Below are 15,842 nucleotides of genomic sequence, written 5' to 3'. Positions count from 1 at the left end.
TTTCCTCTCCGACCGTAATCTCCAAAATATTTGCCTCCTCCATTTCCAGACACACGGCCGATATCAGCCATTGGGTGTCCACCTCCGATGGCACATTTTTTATCATAACTTTGGTCACTCTCTGTCCTAGATAACTCGGTATCATTACCAAGTCATCTGTGCGGAGAGAGTGTCGAAAATTGTTTAGCTAAATTTTCATCCAGAAACCTTACTTGCACCGTTCCAAATTTCCTTCCCCAGGTGACATGATTCTGATAAGGCCAAATTTTTCTAAGACAAACTTCAATTTTATCTGTGCTAACATTTTCTACACGTCTGGTTTTTGTGTTTACCAGTTTATAAATGATGCACTTTTTGTTTTTCATTTCTATAATATCTTTTGGTATGTTTATTCTGACATCATCTCCTTCTTTCGTAAGAAGGGATTTTGTGTCTTTTATTTGTTTTTGTGTGAATGTCACTATTGTTCTTTTTTCCTTTAGAGCATTTGCAAAATTTGTTTTTGTTGTGCTGGCGGACATGTTCTTCTGGATATTTTTGTTTATGTTGGTGTATGTACTGCCTGGTTCAAAGGTGGTGGTAGTGGCAGCAGAGTTTGTTGAACAGGTGATGGTGTCATTGCTGACGGCCGATAACTTTACTTCCTTGTTGTTGCTGTTGTTGTTGTTGTTGTTGTCGTTGTTGTTGTTGTTGTTGTTGTTGTCGTTGTCGTTGGTGGTGGTGATGATGGCGTCAGCAGCAATGGTGCTTACGTCAGAGACATTTGTGACGGTTTTTACGCATGGTTTTGTAACCTTGGTTACAGTTTTGTTTTTGTTGTTGGTGTTGGTGGTGGTGGTGGTGGTGGTGGTGGTGGTGAGAGGGCTGTTAGTAGCTGTACTCACAGTCTTTGTGACGTTTACAGCAACTGCGTTCCTGTCACTGCATGAGCACGCGCTATTCTGTTCTTTTTTCTCTTCTGGCATCTGAAGCCTCGGGAAATGCTTGTCAAAAGAACAAGACAAGCGTTCCAAAATTATGTTTCTCGACATTTTTCAAATGTCAAGAAGGAAATTTTTGTATTTTGCTAGGGCCGAAACTGCCCCTGGGGGTCAATTCCTGCCCTTGAAAATACACACAAATGAAGCCTAGGTGCTTCGCAACAAAATTATTTAAAAATTCCAACAAAATGTGGACAGTAAATGGTCAAATAAACGTTTACCTTCGCAGCCGATGTGACAGCACGTCCGTGAGAAGAGATAGATAGATAGATAGATAGATACATTTCTTTTATTAGCCACACAGGGCTCAACGAAGATGGGACAAATACAATGTAGAGCTTTTCTTTTTGGGAGGGGGAAGGAGGGAAAAAAAAAAAAAAATTGGTGGTGTCGATCAAAAGGGATCGTAGGAAGGGGAAAAGGGGCAGTTCGATCAAAAGGGATCGAAAAAAAAAAGAAAAGGAAAGGCCGATCAATAGGGATCGTGTATCACACAGTAATGTTCTCGTGTAAAAAGAGGGGAGGACAGTTTAGGTTTAGCCGTGGAAGGAAAAGCCCACGGAAAAGACCACGGTAACCTTGGTCAAAATTCCCCTTGTTTGGGTCTTTCTTCAGCAATGTCACTGCACCTCGGCTCACGAAACTGGGAATTCTCCCGTTTTGTTGCCAGTTGCAGTAGACTGATGCCAAGAGGTCTCCAAACAAGTCTGGCATTTGGCAATACAGCTCGTAGGGTAGACCATCCAATCCAGGCGACTTATCCCTCGCGCAGCCCGCCATCGCATCCCTTATTTCAGCAGCTGTGATGGGACCCTCACAACACTCTGCTTCTCCCGCCGTGAGCCGCGGCAGGCCAGTCAGGTAGGCACTGAAGTCCATCCTGCGTTCCGACCCACCGCTCGCACCAAACAGTCGAGCAAAGTGCTGTTGAAAGGCCCCACACATCCTTTCGGGTTCGAGTAAACTGCATCCTTGTTCATCAATTAGAGACCGAATAGTGGCTCTGTCACCGCGTTGCGCCTCCGCCACCCGGGCTTCTCGCGCAGCTTCGATCCCTTCGTTCCTTAAGGCACGCATTTTAGCTCTGACGACGCAACCTTCGTGTTTGGCGTTGAGGTGTTGGTCGAGGGCCATCCTCGCTGCCAAAACGTTGGTTGCGCTGCCAGTTGTAAGTGCCTCTTCTAGTTTCTTGACTAAGTCTCCCTCTATTCTATTTCGATCTATCGCTAGTTCTTTACTAAACCTAATAGATTCCAATTTAATTGCTATTTTCAGGGCAAACCACCATCGGTTGTTAACGATGGCTCCTGTTAACGCCCTCTTAATTAATTCGTTAATCCGGTTCCTGTAAACCTGCCGCGCTAAGAGCGAAGCGTTCAGTTTCCAGTAACCGGGACCCTGCCTATGTGTTTTATCTAAGTCGAGCGTACACGTCACAAATTTGTGATCCGTGTAGCTGACTATTTTAAATTGTGGACATCCTACACTAACTCTATCCGCTGTCCTACATAGAACTCTATCTAGATACGATCTCGACGATCCGACGCGGTTTGTCCAAGTCCACGTTGGCACGTTCGGATGGTCGAGTCGGAACCTGTCAGACAAATGGAAACGTCTGAGCAGGTCTTTAAGGCACTTACATCCCCTTCTACTCCTATCCATTCCCACATAGTCTAGATGCGTGTCCAAGGTAGCGTTCCAGTCCCCTACTAATAGTAAAGGTCTTGACGTTCCCAGGAAAAACTCTAGACGTCTAAAGAAATCCGCCCGACCCGTTAAGGACGGTGCATACACTGCCATCAGACGGAAAGCACATCCGTTTGTACCATCGACGTCCACGACAACCAGCCTACCCTCCGGGTCTAGGAATATTGGCCTTACTTTTAGGTTCAGACTCTTCCGAAAAAACACCGCGGTACCACCACCACCCATGTTTGGCAGACAGGGAGAAAAATAAATGTCGAATTGTCCGCCAAACATGGACTTGAGGGTCCGCGGGTTACTGAGTCTGGTTTCACTGATAGCTATTATTTCTATGTTCTGTGACCTGATGTCATTTAGAAGATATCCTTGCTTCCAAGCTGACGCCAAGCCACGTACATTTACACAACCTATTTTAAGCATAATTTAGTCGAAAAGTGTAAAGAGTCGAGAGAGAAGGTGACTTACTCATTTCGACAGTTTTACACTGTTCCTCCTTAGAAGTGTCTAGGAGTAAGTCTTTGTATAATTTTTTAGAGAGGTATTTTTGGAAACCCCCTACCGCATTTGGATAGAGGGATTTGAGTGTGTGGTGCTGTGTTGGTGTCAAATGTAATATTTTTATATGTTCTGGTGGTGTTGTTCTTGGATGATTGTTTGTTTTCATGTCATCTTCACATATGTTTGTGTGATATGCAATATACTCCATTAATTTTATGTCTTTTGTGTTTATGGCCGAGAGCATTGTATGCGTTTTTGTGGTGTTGGTGTTGGTGTTAGTTTGGTTTTGTAAGGGGCTTTCAGGGTTTGTGTACCTCCCTGCTTTGCTTGTGCTTGGTTTTGTCTTTTTTAATCTTTTTCTCTTACCCCCTGTGGCTATCTGCCATTCCACTGGACTGTCATCGTTTGACGAAAAGTCCGACAGATCAGAGGGGGGTAAGGGCAAGGCATCAGGTTCTATGCCTGTATTGTGTGGTGTGTGTGTTGTTGGGGATTTAGGTTTTGCATTTGTTTTTTCTTCGTTGATGTTTGTTTTCTTCGTTGTTGTTCTTGGTATTGGTGTTGGTCTATCTTTTGATGTTGGTGGTGGTGTTGTTTCCCTAATTGGTTTTGGTGTTGGAGTTGATTGTGGTGGTGTTGTTTCTTTTCTTGGTGTTGATGGTGATGTCGTTTGGTTTACTGTGTTGATGATCACTTGTGGGTTTGGTGGTGTTGGTAGCAAAGGTTGTTTTTTATTTATTTTTTGTTTTGGTTGTAACTGTTCTTGTTTCTTTTTTTGTGCCAAAACGCACTTTGAAATTAGGTGTTCTTGGCTTCCGCAGAGGTAGCAAAGCGGTTTTTTACCCTCCGCCACCACATAGAGGCTTTGTCCATTTTCCAAGTGAATCACATTCGGCAACTTTTCCAGTGAATCTTGATCCATCTGGATCAAAATTTCAATGCTTTTTCCGGTCCAGCTGTTATTATGAACAACAGTGGTTTCTAACACATTTATTGTTTTCAAATGAAAACATATCGCCGAAGTAATCCACTTGGACTCAATTTCCGGAGGGACATTATTTATTTTTATTCTACTCACTCTCTGTCCCATGTAGTATGGGACCATGATTAGTTCATCATTTTGTAAGGCTTCCATACTATACAATTTCGCCTCTTCTTCATTATTGAAACGAAATTGTACTGTATTAAATTGCAAACCCCAGTTTATATATTCTTTAATTTTCATGATTTTTTTGGCACATTTCTCAATTTCTGTTTTTGTAATTGGATTTGTTAATTTTTTACTTTTTCTTATTATTTTGTAAATGATGGTTCTTTTTTCTACGTCTTCTCTCACTTCTTTTGGGGTATGTAAAATTAAATTTTGTCCGGACGTAGAAAAAAGGGACCTGGTCTCTATAAGTTCTTTGTTTGTAAAATGTAAAGTTTCTTTTTTTTGTTTTAGCATGTCTGCAAAGTTTTCGTTGTTGTTGTTGGTGGTGGTGGTGGTTGTGGTGTTGTGGCTTCTGTTCATTTTTCCTTCCTCTCTTTCGCTTGCTGTTTGTGAAGAGAGTAAAGGTTGAGTTGAACTGTTGCTGCTGCTGCTGCTACTTTTGTTGTTGTTGTTATCGTTGTTGTTGGTGGTGGTGGTGATGATGGCGTCAGCAGCAAAGGTGCTTACGTCAGAGATATTTGTGACGGTTTTTACGCATGGTTTTGTAACCTTGGTTACAGTTTTGTTTTTGTTGTTGGTGTTGTTGGTGGTGACAGGGCTTTTAACAGTATCGATGACGTTGACAGCTTTGACTTTAGAATCTGTTGCTTCATTCTTTTTCTCGATGTCTGTTATTGTTTTGGTGTGTGTGCGCGTGCATGATTTATTTTTTTGTTCTCCTAGCGTCTCAAGTCTAGGAAAATGTTCGTTCATTAAAGTTTCTGTCCAGCGTTCTATGACTATGTTTCTCGACATTTTTCAATGTCGAGAAGAAAATATATAATTTTAAAAAGGTTGAAACTGCCCCTAAAGGGCCAATTCCTACCTTGAAAACACAATAAAAAGAAAGTTTGGTGCTTCACACACCTTATATACAAAAATTCCAACAAAATATGGGCAATAAAAGGTCAAATAAACATTTACCTCTGCAGCCGATGTGACAGCACGTCCTTCTGATAGATAGATAGATATCTTTTTATTATAGCCACACAGGGCTAAATACAGAAAATGGACAAATTACAAAGTAGAGCTTTTCTTTGGGGGTGGATAATTTCGATCAAAAGGGATCGCGGAAAAAAAACGTGGGGGGCGGGGCGATCAATAGGGATCGTGTATCACAGTCAATGTAAAAAACGGGGAACAGATTAGGTTTATCCGTGGAGAGAAAAGCCTACGGAAAAGACCACGGTCACCTCAGGCTTTTTTTTTTAAAGGTGTCTCTTTTTGTTACAAGTCTATGCTTAAAATGGTGTCGTCTTTCATTCTTACCATTCTTGCCACATTTACCCATTTTTTATTGAAACTTTCATTCGACAACACTTTCCTCTCTATCCTCATCCTCCTTTTCAAGTGGTACTTGAAAAAGTTGACGAGAGACTGACCAGAGAGGAAAGTGTTTGTTTGTAGACCTTTCAAACGCGTCCAACACACGCATTCTTTTGCTATCAGTGTTACAAAAACCGTTTTTCCTTCCCGTTTAAAGGAAGGTGGCGGAACAATATTCACGATAGACTCGGCTGATAAGTGGGCTCGTCCCACACGCGACAACAGCCGTTCGACGAAGGTCCACAGCTCTGAAATATGTGGACATTGCACGAGTGCGTGCAGAACGGTTTCGTCGCTCTGGCCGCATCTCGGGCAGGTCGGTCCGGTGGTTTTCGAACCGTGTCTGTAGATCTTCTCTCGAACTGGTAGATAGATAGATATCTTTTTATTATAGCCACACAGGGCTAAATACAGAAAATGGACAAATTACAAAGTAGAGCTTTTGGGGGGGGGGGGATAATTTGGATCAAAAGGGATCGCGGGAAGAAAAAAAAAAATTTAAAAAAAACGTGGGAGGGGGCGATCAATAGGGATCGTGTATCACAGTCGATGTAAAAAACGGGGAACAGATTAGGTTTATCCGTGGAGAGAAAAGCCTACGGAAAAGACCACGGTCACCTCAGGCTTTTTTTTTTTTAAGGTACATGAAAGTAAGTACCTTCTCTCTTTTTGTCTCTTTTTGTTACAAGTCTATGCTTAAAATGGTGTCGTCTTTCATTCTTACCATTCTTGCCACATTTACCCATTTTTTATTGAAACTTTCATTCGACAACACCTTCCTCTCTATCCTCATCCTCCTTTTCAAGTGGTACTTGAAAAAGTTGACGAGGGACTGACCAGAGAGGAAAGTGTTTGTTTGTAGACCTTTCAAACGCGTCCACCACACGCATTCTTTTGCCATAGCTATCAGTGTTACAAAAACCGTTTTTCCTTCCCGTTTAAAGGAAGGTGGCGGAACAATATTCACGATAGACTCGGCTGATAAGTGGGCTCGTCCCACACGCGACAACAGCCGTTCGACGAAGGTCCACAGCTCTGAAATATCTGGACATTGCACGAGTGCGTGCAGAACGGTTTCGTCGCTCTGACCGCATCTCGGGCAGGTCGGTCCGGTGGTTTTCGAACCGTGTCTGTAGATCTTCTCTCGAACTGGTAGTGCGTCTCGATAGCATTGCCAAGCCAGGGATCTCTGGAAATTATCCATAGGCCCCGGCCCGAACGTCGTCTTGAAAAGGCGGGTTAAGAATTTCTCGTCGACACCCAGGTTTGCCCCGAGAGTGTCGTCAGACCTCCCCTCCACTAGTCCTCTATAGAACGCATTGGTCCTTTGGAAGTTGCACAAGTTTGATCCCGGACGGCAGAGCTGTTGTAGAGCTTGGCGACACTCGCGGTGCCATTCGCCCAGTTTCGGTCTCTTCCTGATCCATGTTTGCAGTTCGGTGAGTGAGACGAGCTGCGGGAAGGCGTGCCTCACAAACGGCGCCCACACTTGTTCACCGTCGTCAATGAAGTTCCAGAGATGCCGCAGTCTCAGCGCATGTCTGCGCATCATTAACCACGGCATCCCCAGTCCTCCACGTAACGGTTGTTGACAGCAAATGGATCGCCTCACCATCGGAACGCCACCCTTCCACAGAAAGCGGAAAAGTATGCGTTCTAGTTTCGTGATGGTGGCATCGGGACAAGGCACGACGGTCAGGCGGTAATCGATGACTGATGCGATATACACATTAGCCACCTCCGCCCGGCCTTTTAGAGATAACTTTCTCTCAGCCCATGTTTGGCTGAGTTTGATCACTCTACTGGTGATCTCGTCCCAGTTCTTATCCATTTGGAGGTCCGGACTGAACCAGACCCCGAGCAGTTTAACCGGTCCGTCCGTCCAGCGTCCCACTACGGAGTCACTGTTGGACGGTATGGGCCTGCTTCTCCAGGTGCCGAGTAACAAACCCACTGACTTTTCCGGGTTAATTTTTGCTCCTGTCACCGTTTCGTATTCTTTAAGTGTCTCGCCTAGCATCTCGACGTGCTTTTCGCTCGACACTATGACGGTGACATCGTCCGCATATGCAGACACGCTCGTCCCGCAACCCAGCTCTCGTGGGATACCCCTCAGTGTCGCCAGCTTCCGCAGTAGTGGTTCGATCGTCAATACATACAGAAGCGCCGACAAGGGACATCCCTGACGGACCGAACGCGTGATGTCGAACGGTTTTGACAGGTGACCGTTTACCCGTATTACCGATCGGATGCCGCTATACAAGGCAGCGATCCAACCGCGGAAGACGGGACCAAAGCCAGCTGCCCTGAGGACGGCCGCTAGGTATCGATGGTCGACCCTATCGAAGGCTTTAGATTGATCTAAATTGATCAGCGCCCCACCCATGCCAGGATCCTTAACTACCCTGTCCATGATGTAGCGCATGAGGTGGAGGTTGTCATGGATACTTCTGCCCGGCACGGCGCATGTTTGCGCCCTGTCGACCAGTTTATCGATGACAAGCGCCAACCTCTCGGCTATTACTTTGGCCAAAATTTTCAAGTCTGCGTTGAGCAGAGTGATGGGCCTGAAATTATCTATAAAATTCCCCTTGTTTGGGTCTTTCTTCAGCAATGTCACTGCACCTCGGCTCACGAAACCGGGAATTCTCCCGTTTTGTTGCCAGTTGCAGTAGACTGATGCCAAGAGGTCGCCAAACAAGTCTGGCATTTGACAATACAGCTCGTAGGGTAGACCATCCAATCCAGGTGACTTATCCCTCGCGCAGCCCGCCATAGCATCACTTACTTCAGCAGCTGTGATGGGACCCTCACAACACTCTGCCTCTCCCGCCGAGAGCCGCGGCAGGCCGGTCAGGTAGGCAGTGAAGTCCATCCTGCGTTCCGACTCACCGCTCGCACCGAACAGTCGAGCAAAGTGCTGTTGAAAGGCCCCACACATCCTTTCGGGTTCGAGCAGACTACATCCCTGTTCATCGATTAGAGACCGAATGGTGGCTCTGTTACCGCGTTGCGCCTCCGCCACCCGGGCTTCTCGCGCAGCTTCGATCCCTTCGTTCCTTAAGGCACGCATTTTAGCTCTGACGACGCAACCTTCGTGTTTGGCGTTGAGGTGTTGGTCGAGGGCCATCCTCGCAGCCAAAACGTTGGTTGCGCTGCCAGTTGTAAGTGCCTCTTCTAGTTTCTTAACTAAGTCTCCCTCTACTCTATTTCGATCTATCGCTAGTTCTTTACTAAACCTAATAGATTCCGATTTGATTGCCATTTTCAGGGCAAACCACCAGCGGTTGTTAACGATGGCTCCTGTTAACGCCCTCTTAATTAATTCGCTAATCCGGTTCCTGTAAACCTGCCGCGCTAAGAGCGAAGCGTTCAGTTTCCAGTAACCGGGACCCTGCCTATGTGTCTTATCTAAGTCGAGCGTACACGTCACAAACTTGTGATCTGTGTAGCTGACTATTTTAAATTGTGGACATCCTACACTATCTCTATCCGCTGTCCTACATAGAACTCTATCTAGATACGATCTCGACGATCCGACGCGGTTTGTCCAAGTCCACGTTGGCACGTTCGGATGGTCGAGTTGGAACCTGTCAGACAAATGGAAACGTCTGAGCAGGTCTTTGAGGCACTTACATCCCCTTCTACTCCTATCCACTCCCACATAGTCTATATGCGTGACCAAGGTAGCGTTCCAGTCCCCTACTAACAGTAAAGGTCGTGACGTTCCCAGGAAAACCTCTAGACGTCTAAGGAAATCCGCCCGACCCGTTAAGGACGGTGCATACACTGCCACCAGACGGAAAGCACACCCGTTTGTGCTATCGACGTCCAAGACAATCAGCCTACCCTCCGGGTCTAGGAATATTGGCCTTACTTTTAGGTTCAGACTCTTCCGAAAAAGCACCGCGGTACCACCACCACCCATGTTTGGCAGACAAGGAGAAAAATAAATGTCGAAATGTCCACCAAACATGGACTTGAGGGCCCGCGGGTTACTGAGTCTGGTTTCACTGATAGCCATGATTTCTATGTTCTGTGACTTGATAGATAGATAGATAGATAGACGGACAGATAGATAGATAGATAGATAGATAGATAGATAGATAGATAGATAGAAATTGAGACATGGCTTTGTAGTCCAGAATTTTGCTTCTCAACTACATGGTTTCAACTTCGTTCCACTGCGCACTACTTTAGCTAAATGTCTTCTGCTATAATGCGGTGCCGACCAATGCCTAATGAGCAAATTTCGTAGATGGAAACTGTGAGAAGTCTGCTGTGCGCGCGCGCGTGCATGCGTGCGAATGTGCGTGTGCATTTGTGTTTGTCTTTGCGCCCTCGTACGTTAGCAGTTCAGCAAAAGAGGGTAATATAATACCAGACTTAGAGTAACGACTTTGGTCGACTTGTTCGATTAAGCTTACAAGGTGTTACTCTAGCATGGCTACAATCAAATGAATGAAAAGGAAGTAAAAGATTAAAACACTACTAAACACTGAAGAGGTACATTAACAAAAATATATAATGTTTAATATAATAATTTTATAACTCTAGCAGTAATTTACCGAAAAGCGTATATGTGCATATATATACTCTTTTACTCTTACTTGTTTCAGTCATTTGACTGTGGCCATGCTGGAGCACCGTCTTTAGTCGAGCAAATCGACCCCAGGACTTATTCTTTGGAAGCCTAGTACTTATTCTATCGGTGTCTTTTGCCGAACCGCTAAGTTACGGGGACGTAAACACACCAGCATCGGTTGTCAAGCGATGTTGGGGGGACAAACACAGACACACAAACATATACACACACATATATATACATATATACGACGGGCTTCTTTCAGTTTCCGTCTACCAAATCCTCTCACAAGGCTTTGGTCGGCCCGAGGCTATAGTAGAAGACACTTGCCCAAGGTGCCACGCAGTGGGACTGAACCCGGAACCATATATATATATATATATATATATACAGAGAGAGAGAGAGAGAGAGAGAGAGAGAGAGAGAGAGAGAGAGAGAGAGAGAGAGAGGTGCATGCATGTCTCTTCTGTATCTAATCATTTAAACTTTTCCTCTGCAGGAGCTGATTTCTAATAAAGATTCAAAACTCTATCATTGGAATATAGATAAGAAGACCAATATCACATTTTAAACCTGAGAAAAATCCTGCATAGTTTTACTGTTCCGCTTACAAATCGTATATGTAATGTGCAATCAGTTGGTTTATTTCATTTTCTAAAAATCCAAGCTTACGCAGATTGGCAGTTAGCGTATTCCACTCCATATTCTTATTATTGTCACTAGTATTCTTTATTACATTTTCATCATTATTACGAGCTGACAGAATCGTCATCACGTCGAACAAAATTCTTAGCGGCACTTGATTCGTCTCTACGTTCGAGTTTAACTTCCGTCGAGGTTGACTTAGCGTCACATTATTTCGGGGTCGATGCAATCGACTAGCCTCCTCCCACCAAAGTTTCAGGCATTGTGCTGCCACCAGAATTAGACACTTGGTTATTAGTTACGTGCACTGTGACCGAAGGCCCAGATTTGCTTCTAGAAATTTTTTTAAAAAAACGGAAGAACTGGTCCGGAATCGGGTTGGAAATTTTGATACAGGTAAAACCGGAATCCCTGGACAAGGTCCCCGACCTTATCGAAATGCACAACGGATCACAACTCCAAGTCTTGGTGGAAGGCAGAAAGCCAAGGTGCTACACTTGTGGGTCTAACGCCTGTTTGAAGGTCGGCTACCCACAAAATCAACAAAATGGAACTCGAGAAACGGTGGCTCTGCGACCACCACTACCACCACAAGAAGGCCAAAAGCACAAGAAGGCCAATGCAGAAACAGCCATTAAAGCAACATTAACAAAAGCATAATCTCACCACCACAACTATTGCAGTGGAAACAAGCAACACCCAACCATCCCTAGAGGCGAGCGACATAGATACACCATATACTCCCAACATGAGCGATTCAGAAGCCTTATCATGCGGCGAGGAGCAACTGAATCCTCTAAGAATGACCTGTGTTGGGGAAAAGCGAAAAAATAGTTCCAAAAAAGGACGTCCTAAGCTGAAAGTCAAAGGACAGGACGAGGAAAATTCACCTAATTCATCAGCTACACTAACAACACCGACACACCCATCCAAATCCCAGCAACAAAAGCAATAAACAATCATTCAACCACAACCACATCTACAAAAAGCACCAAAACAGAAACAACATTCACAAGAACAACCCATACAACTGACAACAGAACCCGAACGCCTCATCAACTTAACAATCGTTCGCAAGAGCAACAGCGAGTTGATGGATATGGTAAGGGAAGACAAATATTCACACAAAAAGAGTAGGGTTCGACGAATTTCTTTCGAAAGCTCCCTATGACAGACAGCTGATAAAAACGGACACAACCACTAATCTAGAACTTTAGGCCTTTTAGGCTAAAGCCGGATAAGAGGACTTTAGGAAGGCCCTTCATTAATGATAATACCTAAGACGAGACAGCTGAATCAGCCGACCACTCAAAATCCAAGATAAGTGGCGTTCTTCCATTTTGTTTCACCAATAAACATGGTCGTTTTCAGAGTAGGGTGTGTGAATGTTCGTGGCTTGAGGTCACCTTGGAAACAAGGTCACTCACTAAACGACCTCAGGTCACTCGGTTTAGATGTTGCTGCAGTTAACGAGGCAAGGATTTCTAATGCGCAAGCATTAGCGCCCATTTTCAATGACTATGAGATTCTCAGCATGTGGTCTGTTTGGAGAGGGCGGTGGGGTAGCAGTGCTATTCCGAAGATCCTTAGATCTCGAAGGACCCATGTGGCAGGTTCGTGGATGTGAATGGTAGTGAAGGTGGCACCCTCAGATTGGTGGTCGTCTATGCCTCGATAGGAGCCGGAAAGCCAGAATTCTTCAGATGTATAGAAACTTGCCTGGGAACGTCTCGCAGTTTAGTACCAGTAGGGGACTGGAATGGGATTTTGGACGTCCGGGAGGACTGTGTGGGGCTAGTACACAGAAGACGGGAATGCAAAAATCTCGGAAACCTACTCAGAGACTTCGAATTCTCTGATAGGTATCGACTGGATTTCCCTGATGTACCATTATGGAAATGAAGCAACCACAATGGGTCATCAAGATTGTATACAGATAGAGTATTTGTTAGGTCATTGGATAGGGATAGAGTAGGTTGTCCACAATTTGAATTAGTAGGCTACACAGACCACAAGTTTGTGATCTGCACAGTCGAGTTAGATAGGACTCGTAGATAGGGACCCGGTTATTGGAAATTAAGCGCATCTTTCTGGCTCGCAAAGACTACAGGGACCATATTAGTGAACAAGTTAAGCGGCATTTGACAGAGGCAACCGTCAACAACTGGTGGTGGGCCACCCTGAAGAGGGAGATTAGAGCAGAATCGATAGCATTTAGCAAATAGTTAGCAATAGAAAGGAATAGATTAGAGGGTTAACTAGTTAGCAAATTAGAAGAAGCGATTAAAAAGGGATTGCGACCGATGTGTTAGCGGCGAGAATGACCCTTGATCATTTCTTCGAAGCGTAACACGAAGGTTGCGTTGTTAGAGCTAAGGCCCGGGCACTCAAACAGGAAGAACTAAAGCTGTCCGATGGGCTCGAACAGTGGAGACGCGACGTGGAAACAAAACCACGATCAGATGTGAGCGGCTTTTCAGCAGTACTTCGCGCGGCTGTTTGGATGGGGAGATGAGTCGACGACGGTACTGGACTTTAGTTCGTACCTGGACGGCTTGCCACGGCTCTCGGCATCTGACGTGAGGTTATGTGAAAGGCCGATAACAGCCGCTGAAATTTAGCGAGGCAATGAGCGATTGCACAAGTCGGAGAGAAGGAATTGGAGAGGGTACTTGCTCATAAGGTTTCACGGAAATCTCGGACAGTGGGGCTCCTCGATTATCCCTAGAGGCGTTCCTGTATTAGGAGGGCCACATACCTATCATCCTTCCCCTTTTTTACTATTGTATGCTATGCATATATCTCTTTTTTTCCAGTGTATACCATGTATACGTTTTTTAATCATTTCATTATTATATATAACCCCCCCACACACACATACACTTTATGTCTGTCTCTGTATTGTCCCCCTCATCTTTCGCCCTTGTGGAAAACAAATGAAATCATCATCATCATCATCATCATCATCACCATCATCATCATCATCATCATCATTATTATTATTATTATTATTATTATTATTATTATTATTATTATTATTATTATTATTATTATTATTAAGGCGGTGAGCTTGGCAGAATTGTTGGTACATCGGGCGAAATGCTTAGCGGTGTTTAGTCTGCCACTACGTTCTGAGTTCAAATTCCACCGAGGTCGACTTTGCCTTTCATCCTTTCGGAGTCGATAAAATTAGTACGCACTGGGGTCGATGTAATTGACTTAATCCCTTCCCCCAAATTCGAGGCCTTGTGCTTCCAGTAGAAAGGATGATGATTATTATTATTGTTATTATCAAGGCGGCGAGATGACAGAAACGTTAGCACGCCGAGCGAGATGCTTAGCGGTATTTCATCTGCCGCTACGTCCTAAGTTCAAATTCCACCGAGGTCGACTTTGCCTTTCATCCTTTCGGGGTCGATAAATTAAGTACCAATTGAGTACTGGGGTCGATGTAATCGACTTACCCTTCCCTCCAAATTCCAAGCGTTGTGCCTATAATAGAAAGGATTATTATAATAATAATAATAATTATTATTATTATTATTATTATTTATTTATTTTTAATCTGCAGGTTTGTTGCAATCTCTCGCCGAGACAGACCCAGCATCCTAGGGTGAGTGAAGTATAAGAGATGTTACAGTATGACTGAAAGCTTGGAGAGGGCAAGTGGCGGGGCAGTAACGAAATATCATGTGTAATACAACACACACATTTAAACTGATAGTTTTTCTGAGGATGTGGGCAGTACTTGTCAGCGCAATCTTTTGGATTTCTCTGAGACACGGTCTCCTGGAATATTATCTAGATGTTTCTGACATTTCTTTCTTATCATATCAAGGGCACCCACAATAATAGAAATATTATTATTATTATTATTATTATTTTATGTTTGACTTTTGTTTTGCATTTGTACAAGTTGGATCCAAGTCTCACCCAGAGACCTCAAGAGACAACAAGTTAGAAGTTCATGTAGGTGTTATGCCTAGGGTACCATATATTTGGATTTGTACATAGTGTTGTTCTAGAGAATGTTTAAGAAAATTATGTGTTTGTTTTAAAATTGGAGATCACATAGACAGTACTTTACGTAGGATATGGGCAGTTCCCATGAGCACTATCTTTTGAACTTCAGCCATTTTGGGGTTTCCTGGTATCTGAGCTAGGTAGTAATCAGCCCGTTTCGCTGTCATTCCCAGGGCACCTGTGACAATAGGTATTGTTTTAGTCTTCAGGTTCCACATCTTGCTAATTTCTAATTATTATTATTATTATTACTATTATTATTATTATTATTATTATTATTATTATTATTATTATTATTATTATTATGATTATTATTATTATTATTATTATTATTAACCAGTGAACTGGTAGATTCGTTAGTACGCTGAACTTAGTGCTCTCCCCAGAGTTTAATTTTGCGTTTGTCCCTTTCGGAATGATTAAACAGTACCAACCCTGCACTAGGGTCAGTATAATAGACAACCAACTTCTACCAATTTTCAGGCCTTCTACCTAGAGTACAAAGGATTATTATAGGTATTATTATTATTTTTGCTTTGTTTTGCTTTGTTTCATACTTATTATTATTTTTTTTTTTAGTTAGTTGGTTTGGTTGTTCTAAATATCCTTCTGATATATTATGTCTTATAACTAGTTTAATATGCGTCTGACGAGGACCGCATTGCTGACAACGTCAAACATCAATAAATTATTCACGTTTTGTGTAATTTACCACTCATAATCATTTACTTGTTAGGTTGTCTGAAATGGAATGCCATTGAAACAATTGTAACTGATATCAAACTTATGCTGATAACTACATCGTTATCGTTTATTTATACATGTGCCTGTGTGTGTGTGTGTGTGTGTGTGTGTGTGTGTGTGTGTGTGTGTGTGTGTGTGTGTGTGT

This window comes from Octopus bimaculoides, chromosome 10 (genome assembly GCF_046866305.1).
Source record: "Octopus bimaculoides isolate indiv1 chromosome 10, ASM4686630v1, whole genome shotgun sequence".
NCBI classification, from domain to species: Eukaryota; Metazoa; Mollusca; class Cephalopoda; order Octopoda; family Octopodidae; genus Octopus; species Octopus bimaculoides.
The sequence above is the reverse complement of the archived record's forward strand: the minus strand, read 5'-3'. Positions refer to the sequence as shown.